Source organism: Chamaea fasciata, unplaced genomic scaffold (genome assembly GCF_029207755.1).
Source record: "Chamaea fasciata isolate MVZ Bird 193981 ecotype frontalis unplaced genomic scaffold, bChaFas1.0.hap1 SCAF_657, whole genome shotgun sequence".
In the NCBI taxonomy this organism is placed as follows: Eukaryota; Metazoa; Chordata; class Aves; order Passeriformes; family Sylviidae; genus Chamaea; species Chamaea fasciata.
The window spans coordinates 13,020-27,878 of NW_027094742.1; the positions used below are offsets into that span (position 1 = coordinate 13,020).

A 14,859-nucleotide genomic window follows, 5' to 3' on the forward strand; every position below is an offset into this window, starting at 1 on the left:
GGGTGGATTTGGGGTTCATGGGGAGGGGTTTAGGGGTTTTTTGGGGCCTCAGGGGTGAATTTGGGGTCCGGGGAGAGGTTTTGGGGGTTTTTTGGGGTCCCAGGGGTGAATTTGGGGTCTGGGGAGGGGTTTTTGGGGGTCCCTCACCTGCAGGGCGTCGCGGGGGTGGCAGGGGGAGGGGGCAGCGGGGGGGGCCCAGCGCCCACCCCCCCTTGGGCTTCAGGAGGGCGTCGATGAGACCGAAACAGCTCGGGGGGGGGGGGGGGGGTCAAAAACGGGGGGGGGTCACGGGCTGGAACCCCCCAGTGCCCCCCAAACCACCCCCAGGGCCCCCCCGACCTCCAGGAGCCCGCAAAACCCTCCTCAGGTTCCTTTGATGCCTCAAATGGGCCGCCCAAACCTCCCGAAGATCCCCGAAAAACACCCACAGCAGCCCCTTGAGACTCCCCGCAGACCCCCCAAACCCCTCCAGGACAACTCGGGACCCCCAGGACCCCCCAAAATCCGCCCCCCCCCTCCCCCTGAGGCCTCATTTGACCCGCTCCACGTTGCGGACAGGCACCAGCTGATCAAGCCACAAGCACCAGCACCTGCGGGACTGGGATGGACTGGGAGCACTGGGAGGGTGATCAGAGAGAACTGGGATGGACGGGGAGTGGACTGGGACGAACTGGCAGGCGTGTGGGGGTCCATGGTGGGCACACGGTGCCTTACTGCTCTGTACTGGGATGGGTCTAATGGCCCCAGGGGAGGGGGTGTGGCCACACCGGTCCAGACTGGGAGGGGAGTCACCATGGCGCCGGAGGCGGAGTCGATGATACGAGCGAGGCAGGGACACCTAGGGGACAGCCAGGGCACCCCCAGGGACACCTAAAGGACAGCCAGGGCACCCCCAGGGACACCTAGGGGACAGCCAGGGCACCCACAGGGACACTCAGGGCACCCCAGGGACACCTAGGGGACATCAAGGGCACCCCAGAGGCAGCCACGGCACCCCACAGATAGCCAGGGAACCCCCAGGGACACCTAAGGGACAGCCAGGGCACCCCCAGGGACACCTAAGGAACAGCCAGGGCACCCCCAGGGACACCTAAGGGACAGCCAGGGCAGCCCTGGGACACCTAGGGGACAGCCAGGGCACCCCCAGGGACACCTATAGGAAAGCCTGGGCACTCCAGGGACAGCCAGGGAACCCCAGGGACACCTAGGGGACAGCCAGGGCACCCAGAGGGACACCCAGGGCACCCCCAGGGACACCTAGGGGACAGCCAGGGCACTCCCAGGGACACCTAGGGGACAGGCAGGGCACCCTTGGGACAGCCAGGGCTCCCCCAGGGACACCTAGGTGACAGCCAGGGCACTCCCAGGGACACCTAGGGGACAGGCAGGGCACCCTAGGGTCAGCCAGGGCTCCCCCAGGGACAACTAGGGGACAGCAAGGGAACCCCCAGGGACACCTAAAGGACAGTCAGGGCACTCCAGGGACACCTAGGGGACAGCCAGAGCACCCCCAGGGACACCTAAAGGACAGCCAGGGCACCCCAGGGACACCTAGGGGACAGCCAGGGCACCCACAGGGACACTCAGGGCACCCCAGGGACACCTAGGGGACATCAAGGGCACCCCAGAGGCAGCCACGGCACCCCACAGATAGCCAGGGAACCCCCAGGGACACCTAAGGGACAGCCAGGGCACCCCCAGGGACACCTAAGGAACAGCCAGGGCACCTCCAGGGACACCTATGGGACAGCCAGGGCAGCCCTGGGACACCTAGGGGATAGCCAGGGCACCCCCAGGGACACCTAAGGAACAGCCAGGGCACCCCCAGGGACACCTATGGGACAGCCAGGGCAGCCCTGGGACACCTAGGGGACAGCCAGGGCACCCCCAGAGCACCCCAGGGACACCCAGGGCACCCCCAGGGACACCGAGGGGACAGCCAGGGCACCCCAGGGACACCTAGGGGACAGGGAAGGCAACCCCAGGGACCCCCAGGGACAGCCAGGGCACCCCAGGGACGCCTTGGGGACAGCAAGGCACCCCAAGGACACCTAGGGGAAAGCCAGGGCCCCCCAGGGACACCTAAAAGACAGCCAGGGCAGCCCTGGGACACCTAGGGGACAGCCAGGGCACCCCCAGGGACACCTAGGGGACAGCCAGGGCACCCCAGGGACGCCTTGGGGACAGCAAGGCACCCCAAGGACACCTAGGGGACAGCCAGGGCACCCCAGGGACACTCAGGGCACCCCAGGGACACCTAGGGGACATCAAGGGAACCCCAGAGTCAGCCACGGCACCACACAGATAGCCAGGGAACCCCAGGGACACCTAAGGAACAGCCAGGGCACCCCCAGGGACACCTATGGGACAGCCAGGGCAGCCCTGGGACACCTAGGGGACAGCCAGGGCACCCCCAGGGACACCTAAGGAACAGCCAGGGCACCCCCAGGGACACCTATGGGACAGCCAGGGCAGCCCTGGGACACCTAGGGGACAGCCAGGGCACCCCCAGGGCACCCCAGGGACACCCAGGGCACCCCCAGGGACACCTAGGGGACACCCAGGGCACCCCCAGGGACACCGAGGGGACAGCCAGGGCACCCCAGGGACACCTAGGGGACAGGGAAGGCAACCCCAGGGACCCCCAGGGACAGCCAGGGCACCCCAGGGACGCCTTGGGGACAGCAAGGCACCCCAAGGACACCTAGGGGACAGCCAGGGCCCCCCAGGGACACCTAAAAGACAGCCAGGGCAGCCCTGGGACACCTAGGGGACAGCCAGGGCACCCCCCGGGACACCTAAGAGACAGCCAGGGCACCCCAGGGACAAGTAGGGGACAGCCAGGGCACCCCCAGGGACACCTAGGGGACAGCCAGGGCACCCCAGGGACGCCTTGGGGACAGCAAGGCACCCCAAGGACACCTAGGGGACAGCCAGGGCACCCCAGGGACACTCAGGGCACCCCAGGGACACCTAGGGGACATCAAGGGAACCCCAGAGGCAGCCACGGCACCCCACAGATAGCCAGGGAACCCCCAGGGACACCTAAGGAACAGCCAGGGCACCCCCAGGGACACCTATGGGACAGCCAGGGCAGCCCTGGGACACCTAGGGGACAGCCAGGGCACCCCCAGGGACACCTAAGGAACAGCCAGGGCACCCCCAGGGACACCTATGGGACAGCCAGGGCAGCCCTGGGACACCTAGGGGACAGCCAGGGCACCCCCAGGGCACCCCAGGGACACCCAGGGCACCCCCAGGGACACCTAGGGGACACCCAGGGCACCCCCAGGGACACCGAGGGGACAGCCAGGGCACCCCAGGGACACCTAGGGGACAGGGAAGGCAACCCCAGGGACCCCCAGGGACAGCCAGGGCACCCCAGGGACGCCTTGGGGACAGCAAGGCACCCCAAGGACACCTAGGGGACAGCCAGGGCCCCCCAGGGACACCTAAAAGACAGCCAGGGCAGCCCTGGGACACCTAGGGGACAGCCAGGGCACCCCCCGGGACACCTAAGAGACAGCCAGGGCACCCCAGGGACAAGTAGGGGACAGCCAGGGCACCCCCAGGGACACCTAGGGGACAGCCAGGGCACCCCAGGGACGCCTTGGGGACAGCAAGGCACCCAAAGGACACCTAGGGGACAGCCAGGGCACCCCAGGGACACTCAGGGCACCCCAGGGACACCTAGGGGACATCAAGGGAACCCCAGAGGCAGCCACGGCACCCCACAGATAGCCAGGGAACCCCCAGGGACACCTAAGGAACAGCCAGGGCACCCCCAGGGACACCTATGGGACAGCCAGGGCAGCCCTGGGACACCTAGGGGACAGCCAGGGCACCCCCAGGGACACCTAAGGAACAGCCAGGGCACCCCCAGGGACACCTATGGGACAGCCAGGGCAGCCCTGGGACACCTCGGGGACAGCCAGGGCACCCCCAGGGCACCCCAGGGACACCCAGGGCACCCCCAGGGACACCTAGGGGACACCCAGGGCACCCCCAGGGACACCGAGGGGACAGCCAGGGCACCCCAGGGACACCTAGGGGACAGGGAAGGCAACCCCAGGGACCCCCAGGGACAGCCAGGGCACCCCAGGGACGCCTTGGGGACAGCAAGGCACCCCAAGGACACCTAGGGGACAGCCAGGGCCCCCCAGGGACACCTAAAAGACAGCCAGGGCAGCCCTGGGACACCTAGGGGACAGCCAGGGCACCCCCCGGGACACCTAAGAGACAGCCAGGGCACCCCAGGGACAAGTAGGGGACAGCCAGGGCACCCCCAGGGACACCTAGGGGACAGCCAGGGCACCCCAGGGATGCCTTGGGGACAGCAAGGCACCCCAAGGACACCTAGGGGACAGCCAGGGCACCCCAGGGACACTCAGGGCACCCCAGGGACACCTAGGGGACATCAAGGGAACCCCAGAGGCAGCCACGGCACCCCACAGATAGCCAGGGAACCCCCAGGGACACCTAAGGAACAGCCAGGGCACCCCCAGGGACACCTATGGGACAGCCAGGGCAGCCCTGGGACACCTAGGGGACAGCCAGGGCACCCCCAGGGACACCTAAGGAACAGCCAGGGCACCCCCAGGGACACCTATGGGACAGCCAGGGCAGCCCTGGGACACCTAGGGGACAGCCAGGGCACCCCCAGGGCACCCCAGGGACACCCAGGGCACCCCCAGGGACACCTAGGGGACACCCAGGGCACCCCCAGGGACACCGAGGGGACAGCCAGGGCACCCCAGGGACACCTAGGGGACAGGGAAGGCAACCCCAGGGACCCCCAGGGACAGCCAGGGCACCCCAGGGACGCCTTGGGGACAGCAAGGCACCCCAAGGACACCTAGGGGACAGCCAGGGCCCCCCAGGGACACCTAGGGGACAGCCAGGGCACCCCAGGGACGCCTTGGGGACAGCAAGGCACCCCAAGGACACCTAGGGGACAGCCAGGGCACCCCAGGGACACTCAGGGCACCCCAGGGACACCTAGGGGACATCAAGGGAACCCCAGAGGCAGCCACGGCACCCCACAGATAGCCAGGGAACCCCCAGGGACACCTAAGGAACAGCCAGGGCACCCCCAGGGACACCTATGGGACAGCCAGGGCAGCCCTGGGACACCTAGGGGACAGCCAGGGCACCCCCAGGGACACCTATAGGAAAGCCTGGGCACCCCAGGGACAGCCAGGGAACCCCAGGGACACCTAGGGGACAGCCAGGGCCCCCCAGGGACACCTAGAAGACAGCCAGGGCACCACAGGAACAGCCAGGGCACCCCCGGGGACACCCAGGGGACCCCAGGGACACCTAGGGGACAGCCAGGGCACCCAGAGGGACACCCAGGGCACCCCCAGGGACACCTAGGGGACAGCCAGGGCACTCCCAGGGACACCTAGGGGACAGGCAGGGCACCCTTGGGACAGCCAGGGCTCCCCCAGGGACAACTAGGGGACAGCCAGGGACCCCCAGGGACACCTAGGTGACAGCCAGGGCACTCCCAGGGACACCTAGGGGACAGGCAGGGCACCCTAGGGTCAGCCAGGGCTCCCCCAGGGACAACTAGGGGACAGCCAGGGAACCCCCAGGGACACCTAGGGGACAGTCAGGGCACTCCAGGGACACCTAGGGGACAGCCAGAGCACCCCAAGGACAGCCAGGGCACCCCCAGGGACACCTCGGGGACAGGCAGGGCACCCCCAGGGACACCTAGGGGACAGCAAGGCACCCCAGGGACACCCTGGGCACCCCCAAGGACACATAAGGGACAGCCAGGGCACCCCCAGGGACATCTAAGGGACAGCCAGGGCACCCCCAGGGACACCTAGGGGACAGCTAGGGCACCCCAAGGACACCCAGGGCACCCCCAGGGACACCAAGGGGACAGCCAGGGCACCTCCAGGGACACCTATGGGACAGCCAGGGCACCCCCAGGGACACCAAGGGGACAGCCAGGGCACCTCCAGGGACACCTAGGGGACAGGCAGGTCACCCCCAGGGACACCAAGGGGACAGCCACGGCACCCCAGGGACAGCCAGGGTACCCCCAGGGACCCCTACGGGACAGCCTGGGCACCCCCAGGGACACCTAGGGGACAGCCAGGGCACCCCCAGGGACACTTAGGGGACAGCCAGGGCCCTCCCAGGGACACCAGGGTACACCCAGGGCCCCCCCAGGGACAGACAAGGCACCCCTAGGGACACCTATGGGACAGCCAGGGACCCCCAGGGACAGCCAGGGCACCCCCAGGGACACCTAGGGGACAGCCAGGGCACCCCAGGGACGCCTTGGGGACAGCAAGGCACCCCAAGGACACCTAGGGGACAGCCAGGGCACCCCAGGGAAAGCCAGGGCACCCCAGGGACACCTAGGGGACAGCCAGGGACCCCCAGGGACAGCCAGGGCACCTCCAGGGACTCCAGGGCATCCCCAGGGACACCTAGGGGACAGGCAGGGCACCCCCAGGCACAGCCAGGGGACAGCCAGGGCCCCCCCAGAGGTTGAAGGGGCCCCCCCGCTCCAAACCCAGCACGGATGCCTGCGTTGCGGCCCCCCAAAAACCCATGGCCGCCCCTCGAGCTGATATCGACCCCCCCACAGCATCATTGATCCCCACCCGAGTGTCACTGACCCCCCCAATGTCATTGATGCCCCCCCAATATTCCATTGATCCTTCCTCAGCGTCGCTGACCCCCCCCAAAATTCCATTGATCCCCTCCACTTGATCCCGCCCTTTTTCTCCCCTCACGTTTCCCGCCCTTTTTCTCCCCTCACGTTTCCCGCACTTTTTCGTGGGGAACGACCCCTGAGGGGTCCTGTGGAAGGATTCTGGAGGTCCGAGGGGTGAATTTGGGGTTTGAAGGGAGGTTTTGGGGGGTCCCAGGGATGGATTTGGGGGTTTTTGGGGGTCCAAGGGATGGATTTGGGGGTCCCGGGGTGGATCTGGGGTCCTGGGGAGGTTTTGGGGGGTCCCAGGGGTGGATTTGGGGTTCATGGGGAGGGGTTTGGGGGTTTTTTGGGGTCCCAGGGGTGAATTTGGGGTCTGGGGAGGGGTTTTTGGGGGTCCCTCACCTGCAGGGCGTCGCGGGGGTGGCAGGGGGAGGGGGCAGCGGGGGGGGCCCAGCGCCCACCCCCCCTTGGGCTTCAGGAGGGCGTCGATGAGACCGAAACAGCTCGGGGGGGGGGGGGGGGGTCAAAAACGGGGGGGGGTCACGGGCTGGAACCCCCCAGTGCCCCCCAAACCACCCCCAGGGCCCCCCCGACCTCCAGGAGCCCGCAAAACCCTCCTCAGGTTCCTTTGATGCCTCAAATGGGCCGCCCAAACCTCCCGAAGATCCCCGAAAAACACCCACAGCAGCCCCTTGAGACTCCCCGCAGACCCCCCAAACCCCTCCAGGACAACTCGGGACCCCCAGGACCCCCCAAAATCCGCCCCCCCCCTCCCCCTGAGGCCTCATTTGACCCGCTCCACGTTGCGGACAGGCACCAGCTGATCAAGCCACAAGCACCAGCACCTGCGGGACTGGGATGGACTGGGAGCACTGGGAGGGTGATCAGAGAGAACTGGGATGGACGGGGAGTGGACTGGGACGAACTGGCAGGCGTGTGGGGGTCCATGGTGGGCACACGGTGCCTTACTGCTCTGTACTGGGATGGGTCTAATGGCCCCAGGGGAGGGGGTGTGGCCACACCGGTCCAGACTGGGAGGGGAGTCACCATGGCGCCGGAGGCGGAGTCGAGGATACGAGCGAGGCAGGGACACCTAGGGGACAGCCAGGGCACCCCCAGGGACACCTAAAGGACAGCCAGGGCACCCCAGGGACACCTAGGGGACAGCCAGGGCACCCACAGGGACACTCAGGGCACCCCAGGGACACCTAGGGGACATCAAGGGCACCCCAGAGGCAGCCACGGCACCCCACAGATAGCCAGGGAACCCCCAGGGACACCTAAGTGACAGCCAGGGCACCCCCAGGGACACCTAAGGAACAGCCAGGGCACCCCCAGGGACACCTATGGGACAGCCAGGGCAGCCCTGGGACACCTAGGGGACAGCCAGGGCACCCCCAGGGACACCTATAGGAAAGCCTGGGCACCCCAGGGACAGCCAGGGAACCCCAGGGACACCTAGGGGACAGCCAGGGCCCCCCAGGGACACCTAGAAGACAGCCAGGGCACCACAGGAACAGCCAGGGCACCCCCGGGGACACCCAGGGGACCCCAGGGACACCTAGGGGACAGCAAGGGCACCCAGAGGGACACCCAGGGCACCCCCAGGGACACCTAGGGGACAGCCAGGGCACTCCCAGGGACACCTAGGGGACAGGCAGAGCACCCTTGGGACAGCCAGGGCTCCCCCAGGGACAACTAGGGGACAGCCAGGGACCCCCTGGGACATCTAGGTGACAGCCAGGGCACTCCCCGGGACACCTAGGGGACAGGCAGGGCACCCTAGGGTCAGCCAGGGCTCCCCCAGGGACAACTAGGGGACAGCCAGGGAACCCCCAGGGACACCTAGGGGACAGTCAGGGCACTCCAGGGACACCTAGGGGACAGCCAGAGCACCCCAAGGACAGCCAGGGCACCCCCAGGGACACCTCGGGGACAGGCAGGGCACCCCCAGGGACACCTAGGGGACAGCAAGGCACCCCAGGGACACCCTGGGCACCCCCAAGGACACATAAGGGACAGCCAGGGCACCCCCAGGGACATCTAAGGGACAGCCAGGGTACCCCAGGGACACCAAGGGGATAGCCAGGGCACCCCCAGGGACACCTAGGGGACAGCTAGGGCACCCCAAGGACACCCAGGGCACCCCCAGGGACACCAAGGGGACAGCCAGGGCACCTCCAGGGACACCTATGGGACAGCCAGGGCACCCCCAGGGACACCAAGGGGACAGCCAGGGCACCTCCAGGGACACCTAGGGGACAGGCAGGTCACCCCCAGGGACACCAAGGGGACAGCCACGGCACCCCAGGGACAGCCAGGGTACCCCCAGGGACCCCTACGGGACAGCCTGGGCACCCCCAGGGACACCTAGGGGACAGCCAGGGCACCCCCAGGGACACTTAGGGGACAGCCAGGGCCCTCCCAGGGACACCAGGGTACACCCAGGGCCCCCCCAGGGACAGACAAGGCACCCCTAGGGACACCTATGGGACAGCCAGGGACCCCCAGGGACAGCCAGGGCACCCCCAGGGACACCTAGGGGACAGCCAGGGCACCCCAGGGACGCCTTGGGGACAGCAAGGCACCCCAAGGACACATAGGGGACAGCCAGGGACCCCCAGGGACAGCCAGGGCACCCCCTGGGACTCCAGGGCATCCCCAGGGACACCTAGGGGACAGGCAGGGCACCCCCAGGTACAGCCAGGGGACAGCCAGGGCCCCCCCAGAGGTTGAAGGGGCCCCCCCGCTCCAAACCCAGCACGGATGCCTGCGTTGCGGCCCCCCAAAAACCCATGGCCGCCCCTCGAGCTGATATCGACCCCCCCACAGCATCATTGATCCCCACCCGAGTGTCACTGACCCCCCCAATGTCATTGATGCCCCCCCAATATTCCATTGATCCTTCCTCAGCGTCGCTGACCCCCCCCAAAATTCCATTGATCCCCTCCACTTGATCCCGCCCTTTTTCTCCCCTCACGTTTCCCGCCCTTTTTCTCCCCTCACGTTTCCCGCACTTTTTCGTGGGGAACGACCCCTGAGGGGTCCTGTGGAAGGATTCTGGAGGTCCGAGGGGTGAATTTGGGGTTTGAAGGGAGGTTTTGGGGGGTCCCAGGGATGGATTTGGGGGTTTTTGGGGGTCCAAGGGATGGATTTGGGGGTCCCGGGGTGGATCTGGGGTCCTGGGGAGGTTTTGGGGGGTCCCAGGGGTGGATTTGGGGTTCATGGGGAGGGGTTTGGGGGTTTTTTGGGGCCTCAGGGGTGAATTTGGGGTCCGGGGAGAGGTTTTGGGGGTTTTTTGGGGTCCCAGGGGTGAATTTGGGGTCTGGGGAGGGGTTTTTGGGGGTCCCTCACCTGCAGGGCGTCGCGGGGGTGGCAGGGGGAGGGGGCAGCGGGGGGGGCCCAGCGCCCACCCCCCCTTGGGCTTCAGGAGGGCGTCGATGAGACCGAAACAGCTCGGGGGGGGGGGGGGGGGTCAAAAACGGGGGGGGGTCACGGGCTGGAACCCCCCAGTGCCCCCCAAACCACCCCCAGGGCCCCCCCGACCTCCAGGAGCCCGCAAAACCCTCCTCAGGTTCCTTTGATGCCTCAAATGGGCCGCCCAAACCTCCCGAAGATCCCCGAAAAACACCCACAGCAGCCCCTTGAGACTCCCCGCAGACCCCCCAAACCCCTCCAGGACAACTCGGGACCCCCAGGACCCCCCAAAATCCGCCCCCCCCTCCCCCTGAGGCCTCATTTGACCCGCTCCACGTTGCGGACAGGCACCAGCTGATCAAGCCACAAGCACCAGCACCTGCGGGACTGGGATGGACTGGGAGCACTGGGAGGGTGATCAGAGAGAACTGGGATGGACGGGGAGTGGACTGGGACGAACTGGCAGGCGTGTGGGGGTCCATGGTGGGCACACGGTGCCTTACTGCTCTGTACTGGGATGGGTCTAATGGCCCCAGGGGAGGGGGTGTGGCCACACCGGTCCAGACTGGGAGGGGAGTCACCATGGCGCCGGAGGCGGAGTCGAGGATACGAGCGAGGCAGGGACACCTAGGGGACAGCCAGGGCACCCCCAGGGACACCTAAAGGACAGCCAGGGCACCCCAGGGACACCTAGGGGACAGCCAGGGCACCCACAGGGACACTCAGGGCACCCCAGGGACACCTAGGGGACATCAAGGGCACCCCAGAGGCAGCCACGGCACCCCACAGATAGCCAGGGAACCCCCAGGGACACCTAAGGGACAGCCAGGGCACCCCCAGGGACACCTAAGGAACAGCCAGGGCACCCCCAGGGACACCTATGGGACAGCCAGGGCAGCCCTGGGACACCTAGGGGACAGCCAGGGCACCCCCAGGGCACCCCAGGGACACCCAGGGCACCCCCAGGGACACCTAGGGGACACCCAGGGCACCCCCAGGGACACCGAGGGGACAGCCAGGGCACCCCAGGGACACCTAGGGGACAGGGAAGGCAACCCCAGGGACCCCCAGGGACAGCCAGGGCACCCCAGGGACGCCTTGGGGACAGCAAGGCACCCCAAGGACACCTAGGGGACAGCCAGGGCCCCCCAGGGACACCTAAAAGACAGCCAGGGCAGCCCTGGGACACCTAGGGGACAGCCAGGGCACCCCCAGGGACACCTAAGAGACAGCCAGGGCACCCCAGGGACAACTAGGGGACAGCCAGGGCACCCCCAGGGACACCTAGGGGACAGCCAGGGCATCCCAGGGACAGTCAGGTCCCCCCAAGGGACACCTAGTGGACAGCCCGTGGACCCCAAGGGACACCTAGGGGACAGGCAGGGCATCCCAGGGACAGCCAGAGCACCCCAGGGACACCTAGGGGACAGCCGGGGCGCCCCCAGGGCCACCTAGGGGAAAGCCAGGGCACCCAGAGCTCCAAGTGCTCTCCAAGGCAGGCTCAAAACCCTTACCAACGATTGGCTTTAATAAAGCAACTCACACAAAGTCACCAGCACCACACGGTTGGTCTGTAACGGCTGCAACAAAATATGCCCTCCTGGAAGCAGTTCAGCACTTACTGATCACTTCTTTGTTTTGGCACTTCCCAGCCAGGGCCTGCGGGGCCTCCTGCAGATGCAGGTCTTCGCTGACAAGGCTCCACTTGTGCAGCAGCAGCAGGATTAGGGGCAGGAGCAGGAGCAGCTCCCTGAAATTTTAGAAAATATTAGAAAAATACAGGCAAAAATCTCACCTCTGTCCTCCCCTAAGAACATCCCTAGGACATCATCCCAGTTTTTCCCAGCTAGGAGCTGCAAGGAATTCAGGCAGGGGAATTGACATTAGGGAACAGCTTTGTAAAGTCAAAGGCAGAAAGAGAAGATCCACCAGCAAAGGGCAGGAAAGGGGAAAGGTTTCTGAAAACATTTCTGCAGTCTAATTAATAATTACTTCTGCTTCCCCAGCGAGAAGAACACAAACTCACAGCCATTCAGGCCTGACAGTCCCCTGCAGCCAGAGCTCAGCACACATCCACAGAAGCAAGTCCAGCACCTGAAAGAAAAAAAAAAAAAAAAAAACAACAAAAAAACACAATCAAACCAGAAGGAAAAGGTGATTTCTTTGGCTTCAAAGTTATTTCAAGTTCTTAAAGCCCAACACAGCTGATAGGAGAAACAGAGTCAGGGCTCCTGGCAGACAGAGGGTGTTTTCCCCCCCAGGGGACTGCAGAGGAATTGTCTGGGACTTGGACTGTCCCTCGGGGTGACACCAGTTGCTGTGACTTTTATCATTCCATATGTTTGACTCCCAAAACTTCCCAGCCCAGGGGCTTGAGCTGACAGGGCAGCACAAAGATTGTTCTCTGTGTGGTGCCCAGATTTGGGGTTCACTGTCACCTTTGCTAGTTTAGATGAATTATACCCACGGCCCCGAATTCCCTGCTCAGTTCCTGCTGCAATAACCTCACAGTGCCTCACAGAGCATGGATATTCCCACGCAGAGCTGCTGCTTGAATGCCAGATGTGTCAGGAACTAGCAGAGCTTCCAAGGAAGCTCAGCAGGATAGGGACAGGATAGGTTTCTATTCCATAGATTTGGTTAATTCTAACCCTCATCCCCTGGGGGGTCACCTGTCAGATTTCCCTGGAATTCAGCCACCCCCTGAGCTCGGGCTCCAGGTGATGTTTCAGAGCAGGAGAAGGCACTGGCCGGCCTGTGCTGAGGCAGCCCCTGTGCCCTCGGGAGGACACAGCTCCCTGCAGGAGCTCAGCTCCTTTCCGAGCCCCAGCAGTGGCCTCTGCAAGTGCCTTTCCCTCAGGCAAGGGATGCCCATCCCTGCCTTCAGCACACCTCCAGTGGGACCCACCTGCAAAAGCTTTCCATCACTTCTGCACTCCGGCTGGCTCCCTGGAAAAGTCCAGACTTCATCCAAACGAAACTCCATCCCACTCAAACCTTTGATTTTGAGGCATCTCCGAGGGCCGTTGCTCTGGATTTAATTTCTGTGAGGGAGGAGCACCTTGGCTTTAATGCTGCCGATGGGTGATGTCCTCAGGCTGAAAGGGAGGGGATTTGGGGTGGCCAGGACATCCCTGGCAACTGTGTGGGAGCTCCGGGAGGTGGGAATTGCTGTCTGAGCCCCTCTGCAGACAGCCCGAGCCGCCGTTCCCGGGCAATGCCAGCTGTTCCCTGGGGAGCTCTTGGGCTGTGGGTGCCTCTGTCCGGGCTGCAGCATCTCCCCGTGCCCGGCGGGAGCAGCCCCTGGCCGAGGAGCCGCGGCAGCCCCGGGGCCGTGTCCGTGCCAGCCCCGAGCCCGGCCCCGGGCCCTGCGTTTGGCCGCCGCTGCCACGGGCGGGGCCCCGCAGGCACAGCTCCTCCCCTGCACATCATCCCAGGGCTGCTGGCCCCGCTGGGGCTGCCGGCCTCCTTCCTCCCTGCGCCTCCGGGCACCCGGGACACCTGCAGGAAACACCGAGGGACACTGCAGGCGGCACGGGGGGGCACCGAGGCCTCCGGCCAGAAAAGCAGCCCCGGCCTCAGCAGCTGCCATCAGTTTGGCCCGGCAACACTCACCTGCAGGAAACGCCCCTGTGCGGGTGGGACCGGCCCTGCCTCTCTGCAGAGCTTTGGCCGTGGAAGAAGGGAAGCCTCAGGACTTGTCCTGCTCTTTTCCGCCCAGAAAGAGACTTTGTGTAAGTACTTTTACGGCAGCTGTTGAGTAAATCCTGGAAAGGACAGGAAATCAGCGTCACTGGAAGAGCTTTGTGCTGTCGTGAGCTGCCAGCCAGTTCTGCCCTCGAGCCATTCCAGGGGCTGGTGTGTGAAGCAGCTTTGGCAGAGAAGGCGGCACTGCACTTACCTTAGTGGGGCCAAGCGTTGCCATCCTATGGAGGTCCATCCCCATAATGCAGAGATTGGTTCAGCTGCTTGGAGCAGAGTCCGGGTAATGCCAAGGTGCTGAGTTCGATTCTCAAACGGTCCGTCTGCTTGAGAGTCAGATTTTAGGATCCCTCTCAGGCTCAGTATATCCTGTGACCTGGAAATAAGAGGAAAATTCTCGGCTGAGTTTTAATAAAACAGCTTTTGCCATTGCAGGGTGTGAGCTGCACTCGGTGATTTTCGGCCGCGATGAGCCCCACGAGCATTCCGCCTTTCCTTGCCGCCATCTTGGTTGCGTCTGAGGCCACTTCCGGTCCCGCCGGCATCTTTTTTGCGGCACCGCTAAGGCCCCCGGCAGGTGTTTACACAGACGCCTGACTAAATCCACGAATCCGAACCCGGAGGCGGCGCGGATGAGCACATGGCCGGTGTCTTCACACCTGGAAACGCCGCGGAAAATTGCGCCCGGGCGGCGCTGTAGTCGGGGTTTTTGTGCAGGCATCTGCGTAAACGCCTACAGGGTCCTTATTTTTTCCCGCCCTTTTGGCCGCCCTTTTTGGAAGGTCGGGCGCCTCGCGCCTCGGCGCCATTTTGTGAGGGGCGACGCGTGACTTCCGCTTTTCCTTGCCGCCATCTTGGTTGCTGCTGAGGCCACTTCCGTCCCGGCCGCCATGTTCTTTGTGGCTCGGCATAGGCCTCCGCCAGGTGTTTACACAGACGCCTGACTAAATCCACGAATCCGAACGCAAGCGCGTCGCGACTGAGCACACGGCCCGTGTCGGCACACCTGGAAACGCCGCGGAAAATTGCGCCCGGGCAGCGCCGTAGTCGGGGTTTTTGTG

General features: G+C 65.4%; 1 long non-coding RNA gene across 1 annotated transcript; it reads right to left on the reverse strand.

Annotated features, from left to right (window-relative positions):
- Positions 1-11,730: 11,730 nt before the first annotated feature.
- LOC136305777 (uncharacterized) lies at positions 11,731-13,672 on the reverse strand. Its single transcript, XR_010725417.1, has 3 exons — positions 13,005-13,672; positions 12,123-12,190; positions 11,731-11,846 (listed from the first exon to the last, which is right to left on the reverse strand). It is a non-coding gene; the product is annotated as an uncharacterized lncRNA (long non-coding RNA).
- Positions 13,673-14,859: the final 1,187 nt, after the last annotated feature.